Here is a 16,471-nt window from a genome sequence, read left to right as displayed (position 1 = left end):
TATCACATGATGCTCTCTTCTGAGCTCCCGTGGTTCTCCCTGCATTGCCGTAGAAACACACAAACAACATGACGCAAGCAACGGAAGAAATATGAGGTAAGATCGGATACATGGCTGGCCGGAAGTGAGAAATGCACATCAATATAGCAGCATTTTTTATGACACTGTATCCGCTGCGTAAAACATATGCTGGATTAGTTGGTGGTTCATTCCGCTGTGGCAACCCCAGATAAATAAAGGGACTAAGCTGAAAAGAAAATGAATAAATGAATGAAATGTATCCGCTTGTTAAGTGTGACTTCACATGAAGCGGCTTCCAGGTCCAATCACTATTTCAAACCGTAAGGGGAGACTCAACAAATGGTAATAATAAACGTTTACAAAGCTATATAATACTTTCAAAAATTACGATCGCAATATATGCTTATCCATGCCTAACATCAGATGTCCAGATGAATTTATATAAAATTCCCTATAATATGTGATTTGACTAAAAAGTGGCCATAAAAATATTTTCTCAATTCAAATGAGTAGCAGCTTGGACCCTGAAACAGTATTTAATACGTCACTGATACATCATAACTTAACTAGCAGATAACAATAATTATTATTTTTAAAGTACTATGACGGTTGGGTTTTGGGTTGGGGTGGAGGTAGGCATTAATAAAATACAATAAATGGGAAATTTTGTTCATTCATTAATTTTCTTTTCGGCTTAGTTCCTTTATCAATCTGGGGTCGCCACAGCGGAATGAACTGCCTAAATGGGAAGTTTAATAAAAAAAGAAATAATTTTCATTAACCCAGAAATGTTGCAATCTTTGAAATAAAATGAAAAACAAAACAAACCCACAAACATGCCGGCCAATAAAAAAGATGGAATTCAGGGCTGTCAGTCATGGATTTACTGCAAGAAACGCGCATTTGAAACTGCGCACAACTCAGTGAGAAGTAATGAATAAGACAATTAACAAAAAAGATGCAAATATGAAATTATATCTATGTTACCCATAGATATGTACAGTGTAAAAATCAATGACTGTTACCAATGTAACGTTGAAATCCAACGTTGCTGTTTCCAGATAAATGACATGACGCAGCTGCAAAGACATTCATTACTGTGCGTGCATGTTAAAAGAGCCTTTGCAGCATATCAGCAAAACGGTTACATTCCTGTACATAAAAGATATTTTCTAGCGTGAAAATGTTGAACACTTTTTATCAGATATATTTAAAAATGAAAGATAAAGTTGTTGTATGTGGTATGGCTCTGCTTATCTCCACAGGCACCCATTGAAAATGAATGGCTACTTTGACACTCTCGCCGCTTTCGGAGTGAACGCACAGTTACAGTAAATATCAACACTGACAAAACTCGCTCAGTGCACTAGACTGATCTACCAGATTTTGCGACCCCACGCAAATAAAATCAATAAAATGCAACCAACCAGCCTAATGTGAGTAATTTATATAACTGATATAACAGAAAATGAAAATGAATAAACCTCTGAATGCATGTTTACTGAATAAAAAAATCTTCTTAAAAAAATAAATTTTTACAATTATTAGTTTACTTTTATTAAAAAAAAAACAGTGGTTGGATTTATATTATTATTACTATAAAAGTCTTTTATACAATTTTAAATAAAGCTTATGAAATTTGATCTTTAAATAACAGCTTTCTTCTTTAGCATTTTATATCCTATATTATAATTATGATAAAGTTACATAGGTTAATAACCTTCAATCTTCAGTAATCGTAAATCTTTTTTTTTTTTTCTTGTGTGTGCGTGTTTTTGTTTTTTTTTTAAACTATCTCACTATAACTTGAGGGTGAGTAAATCATGAGTACATTTTTAGGTGAACTATCCCTTTAAGCTTTCGGTTTATGGCACGTGTGCTTGTTTATATGAAGACGCAAAACATATTTAAAATAAGTAAAATGCCTCGAGAAGTCATTACAAGATTCTGATGTTTATGAGGCAAATTCTTCAGCTACAGTTTGACAATCGCATCATAACGTTAATCGTAAAAATTATTCTGGTCATTATTTCGAAGCAAACCCTGACAGGGTGATCGGCACGGACAACAAGCATCTTAGATAGTAAAATGATGAGCTTACAATAATAATCTTCATTCAGCCATACTACTCCGGTATCAAGATAAAAATATAACTTCTTCGGTATAGTTCACCTCATATCAAGCTGTTGAATGTCTCTTACCGGTTCGTTGTTCGTTGAAATATGTTTTTGTGCTTATGAAGCTCAACTGGAGATTACTTTGATGGCCATCCATTAAACGTTTTGTTCACTACAACAGCATGGTTAACGAGGACATTAAAACTGACATGAACCTTTTTAACATTCACGCAGGGTGGCGTTAATGATTTTTACCAACAACGAAAGATGGCGGAGTGGTATATGATATGAAAGTAGCGCCGGTAAAATTGAAAAGGTCCTGATTATTTTGAAAATGTATAACATGATGCATCATATTAATTCTTACCTCGTGTTTTAAGAGGTTGTCTTGAGTCAAAAAAAATATTTACTAATAATTTTAAGATTTTAACAGTCTTATCTTTTCTTTTTTAAAATAAAAAATTGTTAATATTTCAAATCATTTGAAGAAGGACTTCCATTTTAATAATTTGAGTGAAAACAAGGTAGCATGTGGAGGTTTGTTTACTGAAAAAGATTCACTTTCAGGCAAGGAAAAAATGTCAGGGAGTCTAACACTGACCAATAAGCTAAGCCATGGCAACTATGAAAGAGCCAAGAGAAGCGAGTAATGTAAATAATGTGCAAATAATCTTAAATGGAATAATCTATATATGACAATGAATATTCCCAATAAATAAATGTAAAACAAATGGAGCACAGGAGTGAGGTATATTTGATTGTGTGCTATAATGAGGACTTATTGATGAGCATTGTCCTTCACCATGAACTGCGCATGTGTGTCTGTGCATATTTGAGATTAAAATCAGGGAGGTTAATTAGAAGATCCAGTGCGGTTAAGATACAGTGATGATGGATCAGGGCCAGGGCCGCTCCTATTGACGTCTAATCATGGCGATTGCGCCCTCGACTGCAACTGCTCTCTTTGGCATACCTTTTTGAAAGCGTTGACATAAAATGGACGGTCATTTACCGACTTTTTCCCAGCTATTTGCTCCAGTCTCCTTATCAGGAGGACAGCCTCTCCTTCTGCTTCATGCTAACTCTGCATTCCAACATCACTTAAGTAAATTCGCTCTACCCAACCAATCACCCCGAGAAACAGCTCTCTGCCAGAAATGCTTAGAAGCAGACAAGTAGGATGCTTGGAAGAAAAAGAAGGTTAGAGAAAGTGAGAAAACAACCCACTTTAGGGGTTGTGTAGGGTATGTGTGCGATTCTAAATGTGTGCTTTTTTTCCCCAGGACACATGCTTTTTAGTCTGTAAACCTGTTTTTAACATATTTTTCAGGTGATTTGACAAGTTGAAAGTACAAAGTACATGCTGAGGTCTAAACTGTTTTATTATCCGATAATCCAAACGATATGCTAATGTTGTTGACCATATTGCATTGTTAGCACACTGCTTATCCAATGATATGGAAATTGTTGGGTGTGCACTTGTGTTTCTTGTATCGCAGCCAGGCACACTAATAATAGCCGGGTTTTCATCCAAACGTGAAGCGAACATTTTAAAGTTTACAAATAATAATTATAATACCAAATGCAAATTTCCATCTAGTTGTTAGAGAGGCTGACTGTACTATTGATAATGTAGTAACAGTGAAAAGGCAATCAAACTAGAGACAGCTGATTATTCAGATGAGTGAAATGATTGCTACCTCTGAATGTATACGACAAATGCCTTTCCCTTTCACATTAATCACTCTTTTTCGCACCCAAAACCACCTCAAGTGAGCATAAAAACATTTTTGTTTTGCAGATTAAGGGATTTTTATTCATAGTTTGGCATTTCTGTCACCTTTAAAATGTGCAATAACACAGGGCGGAGGAAACCCAGCTAATGATTAACTAAAGAATGAGCTTCTAGCATCAGTCGCTAATGTACCTCTTGAGGCAGGGGAAGTAAGATTTAGCTGCACAGCTCCTGGTAGCTGGATCAAATTACACACACATATCTTTAAACCTCACTCTCATCCAGGTCACTGCACCTGTGCAACATGGTCAGTAGGCTACTCAACCCACTTTCAACAATATTCATATCTTTGGTTCTGGCATGGAAGGTGGGACCCCTAACGTGGACACTAAAGGGAAGCTCATTTTACTTTCACAGCTACTACTAGCTGGTCTACATTAATTCATCCTGCAAGGTTATTGTTATACAAATGTGGCTCTGTGAAATGTGAGATTCAGACTGGCATTTGCACTAGCAAGGTTGCTAAAAACAACAGCTCATATAGTGTCAGTCACTACTCCACCTTATGAGGCCAAGGGAATAAGTTTTACTCACATAGCTAGCCTCCATTAAGCCAAATTACACTTCTGCATCGAGTAAACACTGTAGCTCACACTGTAGCCTATGCAGTATACAATTCCCAACACCATAATGACTATATATACTTCTACATTCTGTCATTGTTCTGCAATAACATTTCTGAATTCCTGGGTAATGTGTTTACTGAAATTTTGAGGGGGGTCTGGGTGCAGACAGGTGCAGTTGGTTGCAGATGCAGACTTGATTTGCAGGTTGACCGATGCAGACTTGGATTTGCAAGCTGAGACTGCATATCTTAGACTTGCAAAGTCAGATACAATGCACTGAACGAAGCTAGTGACGTCACTGTGAGGGGTGAGTTAGGGTGGGGTTAGATGTGGGCATTAAAAGCATTGCATGCATTTTGCAAATCCAAGTCTGCATCCAGACACTATTGGAAATTTGTGCTTTGCTACTTTAACAGAATAGTTGAAACTTGCACTCATTTAGAGAAGAACGATTGGGGAACTGACAGATGTTCAACAGCTTTAATTGTAAAGTAAACACAAAACAAAAGTATCTATCTAGAGCTCTTCCGACTTAAGACTGGTGGGCTCCAAAGGTGAAGCTTGTTAACACGTGTGCCTCTGGCCTCACTCTGCTCTCACAGCTATTAGCCCCGCCCACACTCATCACAACTGCCAAATCTTGCATTCTTCTTTACATTATCTTGACGCGTAGTTACATTTTTAGAGAAGTGGTCTTAGGTTTTGGGGAAGAGTTTGCAATACAGCTTTAACACATACAGCATAATACAGAACTAAGTTTCCACTGTATTTATCATGTTCACTTGTCGTACAAGTATAAATTGGCCTTTACACTTTCCTCCCTAAACCTCACTACTTTCTGGGTCATGAGACCAATGTAATTTCTTGGTTTTTACTTGCACCACTCTGAGTGGGATTCAGTCTGACCCTTCTTGCAGATGCACCAGATTGCTGCCTCTAGAGCGTCAATTGTTATTTACCTCTTGAAGCCTACAGAGTGGGTATTACTCACTCAGCTCCAACTAGCTGGCCTCCATTACACTCAGAACCCTAAACATCAGTCCTTTCCAGTGTAACCCTGTTGGTTTTATTTCCCCCTCCAAGAAAGATTTAGACAAGTGTTTCCAGTTTGTTAAACAAGCAAAAACAGACATTTCCTGCTTTTGGATTTGCTAACTTCCGCAGCATGCTATCCGAGAAATTAAAGCTTCAGCACAAGTTCTTCTAAGAAGAATGGCACATCATTCAGTCATACATATTAGGTCCAGCCAATCACTTCCTGACACTTGGAGCATATAAGTACCGATGTTTTTCTTTTGTGTTTGCAGTTAATGATGTGGAATCCACCACAACAAGGTTGGTCCCTGTCCAGCCATCGGGGGTAGGCTACACCCCAGCCCTAATTGTCATGCAGGAACAGCTGGATTCAGACTAAAAATGGGGTTTACGTCAAATAATTTCCCATACAGTTAGACAGTAATTACTGTACCTCACCACCATCTGTTCATTATTTATGGAACCAATACATTGTACACTACCTGACAAAGTTCTTGTCACCTATCCAAGCTTTAGGAACAACAAATAATAACTTGACTTCTAGTTTATTGTTTGGTATCATAATTGGCTTATATGAAAGGCAAAGGCCTCTAGATTACATTTATTTTACCAAAAGAAAATATGATTATGCCTTGATTTTTAATTATTTAATAAGGAAAATAAGGTTTTGCTGAAACAAAAGTATTGTCATTTAACAGAAATAATTTTACAGCATAGAATATAAAGTCATGGTGCAGTGGAAAAAGAATGAATATTGTGTATGACTCCCATGAGCTTGGACGACTGCATCCATACATCTCTGCCATGACCAGACCCGGATTGGCTAATCGGGAGGATTAGGAGAATTCCCGGTGGGCCGCTCCATTTTTTGGCCACGAGGGCCGGTGTCGCAGTCGCACTTTTTTCATTTATTTATTTATTTGACCATATAGTCTCACTCTTTTTATTCATTATTTTGCCGCAGCTCCGCGCTTTTTATTTATTTTCTCGCAGCTCTGTGAGCAAAAAGCAGCCTGCAGGTTAATGATGACGTAACTATTATTCGACCCCAAACAGCGGCACCTTAGTGAATATAACAATTTGAATAATTAATATTAATGAATATTACACCTGCTCAATGAAAATCAGATGATTCACTACATTAATAAATCTGACATAAATTGATCAGAAATCTAGAAAGGGGAGAAAAAGATTAAGGCATCAATAGACAATCTCTTACTATGACACTATTGTGGTCCTGTGGTCAGCATCTTGCGTTACCATATCGCAGGACCCGAGTTTGATCCTTACCTATCTAATTTAATTTATTTTTATTTTTTCATTTGGGTTGTTGAACATTTAAATAGACGTGATCGTGTCATTAGAAACTGAATTGGTAATGATGTTATTTTAATATAATCAGTCTTGAACTGAGGTGGGCCGGTCTAAGGCTTGAACCTCCAGCGCTGAAAAGGAGTCCCACTCCGGCCCTGGCAAAGACTCAAATAAACTATTAATAAAGTCATCTGAAATGGCAAAGTAAGCATCGTTGCAGGACTCCCAGAAATCATCAAGATTCTTTGGATTTATCTTCAATGCATCTCGGTCTTTAATCTTACTCCAGACATGCTCAATAATGTTCATGTCTGGTGACTGGGCTGGTTAATCCTGGAGAACCTTAACCTTTTTTGCGTTCAGGAACTTTGATGTACTGGCTTAAGTATGAGAAGGAGTGCTTTCCTGCTGAAGAATTTACCCTCTCCTGTGGTTTGTCGTGTAATGAGGAGCACATATGTCTCAGGCTGCTGTTATTGCCATCCACCATGCAGATCTCTGACACACACTCATAATGAATGTAACTCCAAACCATGATTTTTCCTTCCCTAAACTTGACTGATTTCCATGAAAATCTTGGGTTAATGTGGGTTCCAATAGGTCTTTTGCAGTATATGTGGTGATTGGGATGTAGTTTAACAGACGATTCATCTGGAAAAATCTACCTTCTGCCACTTTTCCAAATGATCAACTAGATGTCAAGTTATTATTTTTTGCTCTTACAACTGGAATCAACAACAAGACTTTTGTCAGGTAGCCTTGAGTTTTTAGATCTGTCTAAATTTATATATTCACAAAACAGTAGTTGAAAAGTATACAACTTCTGCTGAAATTTTAAAATGAGCATTCAATGGATGCTTTACTATCCCATGAGGCCACAAAAGAAAAAAGGTGAATGGCAGTGAAGCAAAATAACTTGTATTTCATAGCCAGGTCACTTGAAACTGACAACATGATGGATGTTGTACAACCACACAGCATTGCAATACACATTTATATAGAACATTCTTTTTAACTATTGTGAAACGAGTTTCAATATCTACCTTAGTATACAATATGGAAGACAACAATGGAAAATGACGTGTCTAATGATTAATCTGAGACCCTACCCTTGAAATTCAATCACACGTTTTCAAAAGAGATGGTTTAGAGACACATAATCACCCGGTGTAAACATCAGCAATGTCTATTGTTTGACTACTTATCAGTCAATAAAGAAGTTAATAGCATGTGTAAACAAGCCTGTGGATGACTTTGCAGGAGTGTTGAATTTGCAGGGATGCAGTTGTTTACTTTTCCTCTCCTTTTCTATTTGTCGGTTTTTGAATGTCAATCTATGATGAAAATCTATCCATCATTCATATATATTATTCATCTGTCTGTTTGCTCACAGCACAAATTTCCCTTATTCTGCTCCTCAACCACTTTTTTCTTTTCATCCTCACTAAAAATATTTGTTTTTTAATCCCATTTACATATATCTATATATCAGATACCACCAAATAATTCATCATTGTACTATTTTTAAATAAAAAAAAATACTGTATGTACTGCAGCGATGCTTGTGATAGTAATTGTTTCAGTGATACTAATGCTAGTTATTGTTTCTCTTTTAAAAAAATGCTTTTATTTATAAATGTTTTGCAATTAAATAATATATTTATGTGCACACTTGATGTAATGTTTTAGATACCAAACTGCATGTTAATTCCAGTAAAATAAAAATGTATTATGGTTATTTATATTACATGCATTTTATTTAGAACATCAAATTGTTATGACAAGCATAAACATACATTTGTACATCTTTTTGTAATTTCATAAATACATTTAGCCACGCTCTGAATGTTCTCATATTTTTTCTTTGATGCTTCTTTGTCGTATTTAAATATACTTGTAACTGCGCATTAAAAGGGAGCATGCACTAGTTTTAAATAACATACAGTATGTCACACTACAGTTAAGTATTTGTAGTGTTGATCAGCATCATAAGAACTTCTTTAAAATACAACAAAATAGTATTAAACAGTTCAATTAAAGAAATGAATGAATTCACTTTTTTGTATTATTAATATTTTTTAGTTCACTTTTTAAAGCATTCATTTAATACGTTTAAGAAACAATCAGGACATAAATTTTTTTGTTTTATCATCAAATTTAATATGCAATTACAGCTTTTTAAAAAATATATTTAGTGCATACAGTAGTGCTTATTTAACTCAGTTAACTTCACTTACACTTACTGGCCACTTTATTAGGTAAAAAACTGCTCGTTAACGCACATGGCAGCAACCCAATGCATTTAGGCATGTAGACATGGTCAAGATAATCTGCTACAGTTCAAACTGAGCATAAGAAAATCAAAAAAAGGTGATTTATGTGACTGAACGTTGAAAGTTTGTTGGTGACAGGCGGGCTGATCTGAGTATTTCAGAAACTGCTGATTTACTGGGATTTTTACGCATAACCATCTCTAGAGATTAAAGGGAATGCTCTGAAAAAGAAAAAATATCCAGTGAGCGGCAGTTCTGTGGGTGCAAATGCCTTGTTAATATTAGAGGTCAGAGGAGAATGGCCAAGAGAATGAGTTAATAGAAAGGCAGCAACAACTCAAATAACGACTCGTTTCAACCGAGGTTTGAAAAAGAGCATCTCTGAGGAGGGAACTGAGGCTACAAATCGTACAGACTGACCAAAATTTCACAATAGTAGATTGGAAAAATGTTGCCTGGTCTGATGAGTCTCAAGTTCTGCTGTGATATTCGGATGGTAGGGTCAGAATTTGGCGTCAACAACATGAAAGCATGGATCCATCCTGCCTTGTATCAAAGGTTCAGGCTGCTGGTGGTGAGTTCACTGTACTCAAATGGCCTCCACAGTCACCAGATCTCAATCCAATAGAGCACCTTTGGGACGTGGTGGAATGGGAGATTTGCATCATGTATGAGCAGCCAAAAAATCTGCAGCAACTACGTGATGCTATCATGTCAATATGGACCAAAATCTCTGAGGAATATTTCTAGTATAAAGGATTCAGTTCTGAAGGAAAAAGGGGGTCCAACCCGGTGCTAGTAAGGTGTACCTAATAAAGTGGCCGTATATCAATAAAGCAATTAGGTGAGACTAATTGCGTAATCTCTTCCTTAACTACCAATGTATATAACTGTAAAGCGGGAAACAAAAAACATTGCAACAAAAAGTCCATGATCCGTGTCATTGAAATATACGTCACAATGACCGAAATTTGCACTGCGGATGACTGTGAACTTTCTGACATGAGGCTTAATTATGAAATATAGCGACCGGCAGACCACCATTCAATATTTATGGTGCTCTTTGGAGCAGTCGGTTAAATCTCCTAAAACGTGTGAGTTTCTCTAAAGTGCATGAATCATCTGAAGCACCTCCAGAAGGAACAGAAGAAAGATATATGAGGCCAAAGGGAGAAAAAAAAGGGAGAGAAAATTATTCATTTGCATGCAGGGAAAAGCGCCGCCTCCGCCTATCAATCATGGCTGACGCTCAGATATTCTCATTCTGTCAACAGAGCCACTGCGGCCCATCAGTGAGTCAGCAGGACCGTCTGCAACATAAAGCGAATGGCATCTTGTAAACCTGTTCAGTGATTTGTTCTCTAAGATAGTGCCCACTGAGATCAGCGTGTGAGGTCTTGGAGTCCAGACGTGAAAAAACAAATGCTTCACTTTGGTGGTTGTCACATATTTTGCCTTTAGTGTTGGAGTATAAACAATACAATGAAACATTGAAACACATTCACAGTTTCGCTCAGCAGTAAAGCCTAGAACTCGTTGGTGCTTATAAGGGCATAAAATGGCATTCAATGACATTGGCTTTGGAAGTTATTCTTATTATTTATTAAAATGTCGTAAGACGTTGATTAAAACAATGAGCATTCATAAGGTGGGCATTACCAAATTTGACTAAAATAAAAAGAAAAATTAAAGATTAAAAAAAATACAAAGGGTGAAACTGTATGGCTTTAGTAAGGGAAAGACCTATGTGATGCATATGGTTTGTCATGAAAAGTTTAGATTTGCTTTTGTAATAATATGCATGATATATATATATAATACATGTGTCACTGTCTCATGGGTGGGACTTTTTCAATACCTGTGGCATGATGGCACTAATGTACTGTTTAAATTTTTTGTATGTAAAAAGAAGAGAGCAAGTGCTGCTGGACATAGGTTATTTTCATCTTTGGTCGTTCATTTAAATGCATCTTGTGTAAAACATCTCCACATTTACGGAAATACTTTTAAAAACTGAACCAGAAGTGATGCAACCTTGTACAGTTTGTTGCATATAACCCACACTTTTTCAAGACATATTTTTAAAGCATCCTTGGCTTGACTTCAAGCAGGCCTGCTACAGCTTTAAATCAATGAAACCTTTATATTCGAACAGATTATGACTGGCTACTGGCTCTTGGTGCTTTATCATTTATCAAAAAAAAAAAAACGCTTGTTACTGAGGCTATCAATGGTTTGTTAATTATCATCAAAATCCCCTATGGAGAAAATGAATGGAGTTTTGTTTTCTGGAACCTAGCTGTTCCAGTTCTGTCCAAGAATCATTTAATCTGGTTGACTGAACTGTTTGTATTACGCTAAGATTATGAGGCTGAGGCTAACACCAGCATGCATTTTTACAAACACAAAACACAAAAACACAGCAGGGCTCGCTGCTTTACTGAATGAACGTGAGATGGATCAGGAAGCAGACAATGGACTCACGCTTGGAGAAACAGTGATGTGGGGTTATCCCTCAGGATCAGCCCTAGTAACGCGAGCCACAGATTCACCTTCACGCCAATTTATAGACTCTGTAAAACCACTGCCCTGAACCAGACTGCGTGCAGAAACAACGTGCCCTCATTTCTCTTTCTATCTGCAGAAAATAGAAAGGGCACCGATATAAAAACCTACATCCAGAGATACTATGGGATGAGAAAACATGGGAGAACTGAAATAATTAGATCAGCAAAAAAAATATGTTCTGCCATTGGTTGTTCTTGAAGTTTCACACAAAAATAGACATTTTGAGAAATGTGCAAGCTGCTCATTTCATGCAGTCACGATAAATAGGAAGCAATGAAATGTAAGAATTATTTATATAGTGTTAGTTATTTTAAATGACCTTTAATTTTTATATTTTCCTTTCATTTATATATTTTCATGGACCTTTATATAACAAAATATCAAACTGAAGTGAATTCTTAAACAGCTTTATTAGTCTTATTGGTAATTTATTTTAGTCTCCATGGTGAAGCAGCTTCAACTAAAAAGAGGAGCTAATTATTTGAAATTCTGGGCAGCTACATTATAAGTTCTGTGGGCAGCACGGTGGTGCAGTAGGTAGCAATGTCACCTCACAGCAAGAAGGTCATTGGTTTGAGCCCAGGCTGGGTCAGATGGCATTTCTGTGTAGACTTTGCATGTTCTCCCCTTGTTTGCGTGGTGAATTAGATAAGATAAATTGTTCGTAGTGTATGTGTGTATGTCCTGGTTCTCCAGGCTGGGGGTTGAGCGTTGAGCTAATGACCCATCTTGTAAAAATGTGATCTTATGAAACCCCAACATGCGCAGCTAAATATCAACTTCGATATAAAACGGCCCTGGGAGTCAGCAAGTAAGAGTAAGTACACTCTTAGATTAACGTGAGCTGTCACTGGGGTGGTACCTTTTCAAAAGGTACAAATTTGTACCTAAAAAGTACAAAAGTGTTCCTCTTGATTTTTTGGTGGGGTACTAATATATGGTTTTGAGGTACCAGTATGGACCCTTTAAGTTCAAATGTGTACCTTTCAAAAAGGTACCTCCCCAGTGACAGCTCGTGTACCTTTGTTTCTGAGAGTGTACATGATAAGTTCTGTACATATTGAATCCCATATGTTGAACAAAAATGACAATCCCAAATGATGGGACTGTGATGCTTACACAGTTAAAACATTTTTGTTTTTCACATACACACACACAAACACACACATACACACGCACACACACTATAAAAAAAGTTGACTCAACTCAAAATTGTAAGGCAGCTTGCTGCAGGGCTTTTCTGTGATGAATCAATTTTCAACCCGACTTAGTTTAAGTTGAGTCTACTCAAAAAAGCTGTGTGGCAAGTTACCTTACAGTTTTAAGTTGTTAACTTTTATTTTTACAGTACACACAATTTTTTTTTTTTTTTTTTTACAATTTTAAGTAACTGCTTACCTTTTGTATAGTTTCAAATGAAATTAGTACTCCAGTCATTATTGCTTTTATTATTATTACAATTAATAATATTATCAAATTATATTAAAAGCTACTTTTGAACAGTTATTTTATAGTACAATAATATTTACAGTGCATTTTACAATTTGTTCTTTATTTTTGATTAAATAAATGCAGCTTTAGTGAGCAGGATAAGCTTATTTTAAAACATTTAAAAATCCTACTGACCCCAAACTTTTGACTGAAACTGTATATAAATATATACAATTGACATCAGAATTATCAGCCCCCCTGAATAACCCCCCTGTTTATTTTTTCATGAATGTCAGATATTTTTCAAAACACTTCTATACAGCTTAAAGTGACATTTAAAGGCTTAACTAGGTTAATTCAGTTTACCAGGCAGGTTAGGGTAATTAGGCAAGTTATTGTATAGCGTTGGTTTGTTCTGTAGACTATTGAAAAAATACATAGCTCAAAGGGGCTAATATATTGACCTTAAAATGGTGATTAAAAAATTTAAAACTGCTTTTATTCTAGTTGAAATTAAACAAATAAGACTTTCTCCAGAAAAAATAAATATTATCAGAAATACTGTGAAAATTTCCTTAAACATAATTTGGGAAATATTTAAAAAAAAAAGAAGAAAAAAAAACATTTAAGGGTGCTAATAATTCTGACATTACCCATATATATGTGGCCCTGAACAAAACAGTCAAAGTTGTGTAATTTACACATCATCTGAAAGCTGAATAAATATGATTTTGTTTTATTATGATTCGTCAATATTTGGCCGAGAGACTATTATATGAAAATATAGAAACTGAGGGTGCAAAAAAATTTAATCTAAATAATACGAATATCACTTCTTAACAATGCTTATATATATATTCAATAGTTTTGATATACTTATGGTGGGAAATGCTTTATATTTGTTCTCATAAACAGTTCAAATGATTGCTAATTCACAAAAAGCTTCCATATGATTTTAGTAGGCTTGTAATTGAGCATCATTGGAATCATTTTTGATGATGGTTTTATTATGCTTTTGCATCCCTTTTTTGAAGTTCAAAAGCCTCGGTTCCCATGGAAACTAATTGCATGACAAAAAACAACATTATAATTCTCCTTTTGTGCGCCCCAATGACAAAAAAAAGCAGAATGTGGGCGATCAACTAATAAAACAATGATATACTGTATAAAATGAATTTTTAGGTGATCTGTCCCTTTAAGAAAGAGAAAGAGAATATCCGACTGGGCATCCAAGTGTAACACCAGCCATATGGTCATTACATAAATGTGGCGGTCTCACTTGAAGTCCCTTGAAGGCTACTTTCAGCATACATTCTGTGAGTGTTGTGGATGAGACGGCGCTGAAAACAGCCAGCATCTCCTGTGGACAGCACTTCTTACTGATAGTGCCTATGACAAGCACCTCTAGCCTGAGGGGACGCTCTATTACTGAAAAGCTTGTTTCTCTCATAGACAACTCAGTAAGCCTTACACCTTCCCTCAAGTGCTGTTCGATCTGTGTAATTTATTCATTTTTAGTAAAACATTGTAAAAAAACTGTTTTAACAACTGATTGATCAGGATGCTAATTACGTATTGATCTCTTTTTTTCAATTTAAGAGCTATTTCCCTCTTGATCTAGTACTCAATAATCATCATACAGTAGCCGTAGGCTGACGAAACACTGGCTGTGACTGGTTTTAAAATGAATTTGCACGTCCAATTGTTTTGCTACAGAAGCTGTTATGTTATTGTAAGGGTTCCTAATTTTGTGTTTGTGTCTCATACATTTGGCCAATTCATTATCCACTATGTTGCATACGCTCAAAAACATAGTTTTGCTGCTTGTTTAAACTACTTATTTACAATGAGTTTTTTGGGGGGGACAGCTTAAATGTTTTATGTTCAATCCACTAAAATTTGTAAATTAGGTTAACTTAATCGATTTGTGTTGGGGCGATTTAAAGCAATTGCATAGAACCCAGCATTTAGGCCCAATCCCAATTGTAGCCCTTAGCCCTCGCCCTTACCCCTACCCCTCGTTTTGCACGTGCACGCCAAGAAGTAGGGGTGTCCTAATTCTCTTTAGCTTGAAGACATAGGGCTAAGGGGAAGGGGTGAATATTCCTTCGAACAAAGATTTTTCAGGACCAGACTAGAAACCATGGGGTAAGAAAATTTACAACGGCAGTATTGCTGAACCCGGAAGTAAGAAGATCCACAAATTAGTCTTTTTTGCTCATTATTACGAATTTTTACGACAAACAAAAACATTTTAATACATTCATAACCGCGCTTGTGTTTTACCTTCATTCTTAAAAAAAAAAAAACGAAAAAAAAAAACGCTAAATTTTGTGATCTATAATCCCTATTAATAACTCCTGTACAGCAGTCCCACAACATTCCGACACTCGAATCCCCTGTCAGTAATGTCTAGTGGCTGGGAATGAGCTTTTTACAGGGTCTGCTATAATGTTAATATATATTATATGCTATAATGTTGTTTTTGGTGTGTTTACATTGATGAATATGGCCACTGTGTAACTACACAGTACAGTTACGATCTTATTGCCACGTTATATTGTTATGATAACATACTATATGCCTTTGGTGATTTCCTGAAGATAAATACCAAAAAATAACACAACTACAGCAGTCGCGATCGTCTGATCTCACATGAAGCAGGAAATCGCGAGGACATATGATGATGTGTGCAGGTGCTGTAGTGCTGTCCCAATTCTTAGGGGTACATTTTGAAGCCCTTCCCCTTAAGGGCTAAGGGGAATGGGAAGGGGTAGAGTACAAAAATAGAATTGGGATTGGGCCTTAGTGTACACTCAAATAATGATGTTTGCTGTTTGTTCAAACACGGACATTTTAGCTGACCCAATTCACCTGTACCACATATCTTTGGACAGTGGGGGAAACCGGAGCACCTGGAGGAAACCCACGTGAACAGGGGAGAACATGCAAACTCCACAAAGAAACCCCAACTGACCCAGCCAAGGCTCAAACCAGTGATCTTCTTATTGTGAGATGATAGCACTACCTGCTGCGCCACTGCGTTGCCCTCGTTATATTTACTTGTTGATTTGAATTTTTGACTTTTATTTTACCTGCTTACTGAAACCGTTCCTCACCGGACTTGAACTCCATCATCACAGTCAACTCCTCTCTGCATCTCAAGTCCACCAACCTAGGCGACGACTCACTGAGCAAACTGGCCATTTATATTTTTCGTTTTTGAACAAAAACACATGGATTATGATTTGCAGCATAGGTTAGCTGCCATCAACATTTTTTCCATTCATTTGTTTTTCTGTTCACCTGTAAGCTGCATAACATGGAGTCGATTATTCAATGGCACTCAAG

The 16,471-nt window shown here is 36.5% G+C and overlaps 1 long non-coding RNA gene across 23 annotated transcripts in view; it reads right to left on the bottom strand.

The window, feature by feature from the left end:
- LOC147832587 (uncharacterized) overlaps window positions 1–2,397 on the bottom strand; it is a 348,986-nt gene extending 346,589 nt beyond the window's left edge. For all 23 annotated transcript variants that reach the window (XR_015516901.1, XR_015516908.1, XR_015516917.1 and 20 more), the window contains exon 1: window positions 2,223–2,397. This is a non-coding gene — a long non-coding RNA (uncharacterized LOC147832587). The remainder of the gene's footprint in view (window positions 1–2,222) is intronic.
- Between the last annotated feature and the right edge of the window lie 14,074 nt (window positions 2,398–16,471).

Source organism: Danio rerio, chromosome 19 (assembly GCF_052040795.2).
Source record: "Danio rerio strain M-AB ecotype USA chromosome 19, GRCz13ab, whole genome shotgun sequence".
Taxonomy (NCBI): Eukaryota; Metazoa; Chordata; class Actinopteri; order Cypriniformes; family Danionidae; genus Danio; species Danio rerio.
The sequence above is the reverse complement of the archived record's forward strand: the minus strand, read 5'-3'. Positions and strand labels throughout refer to the sequence as shown.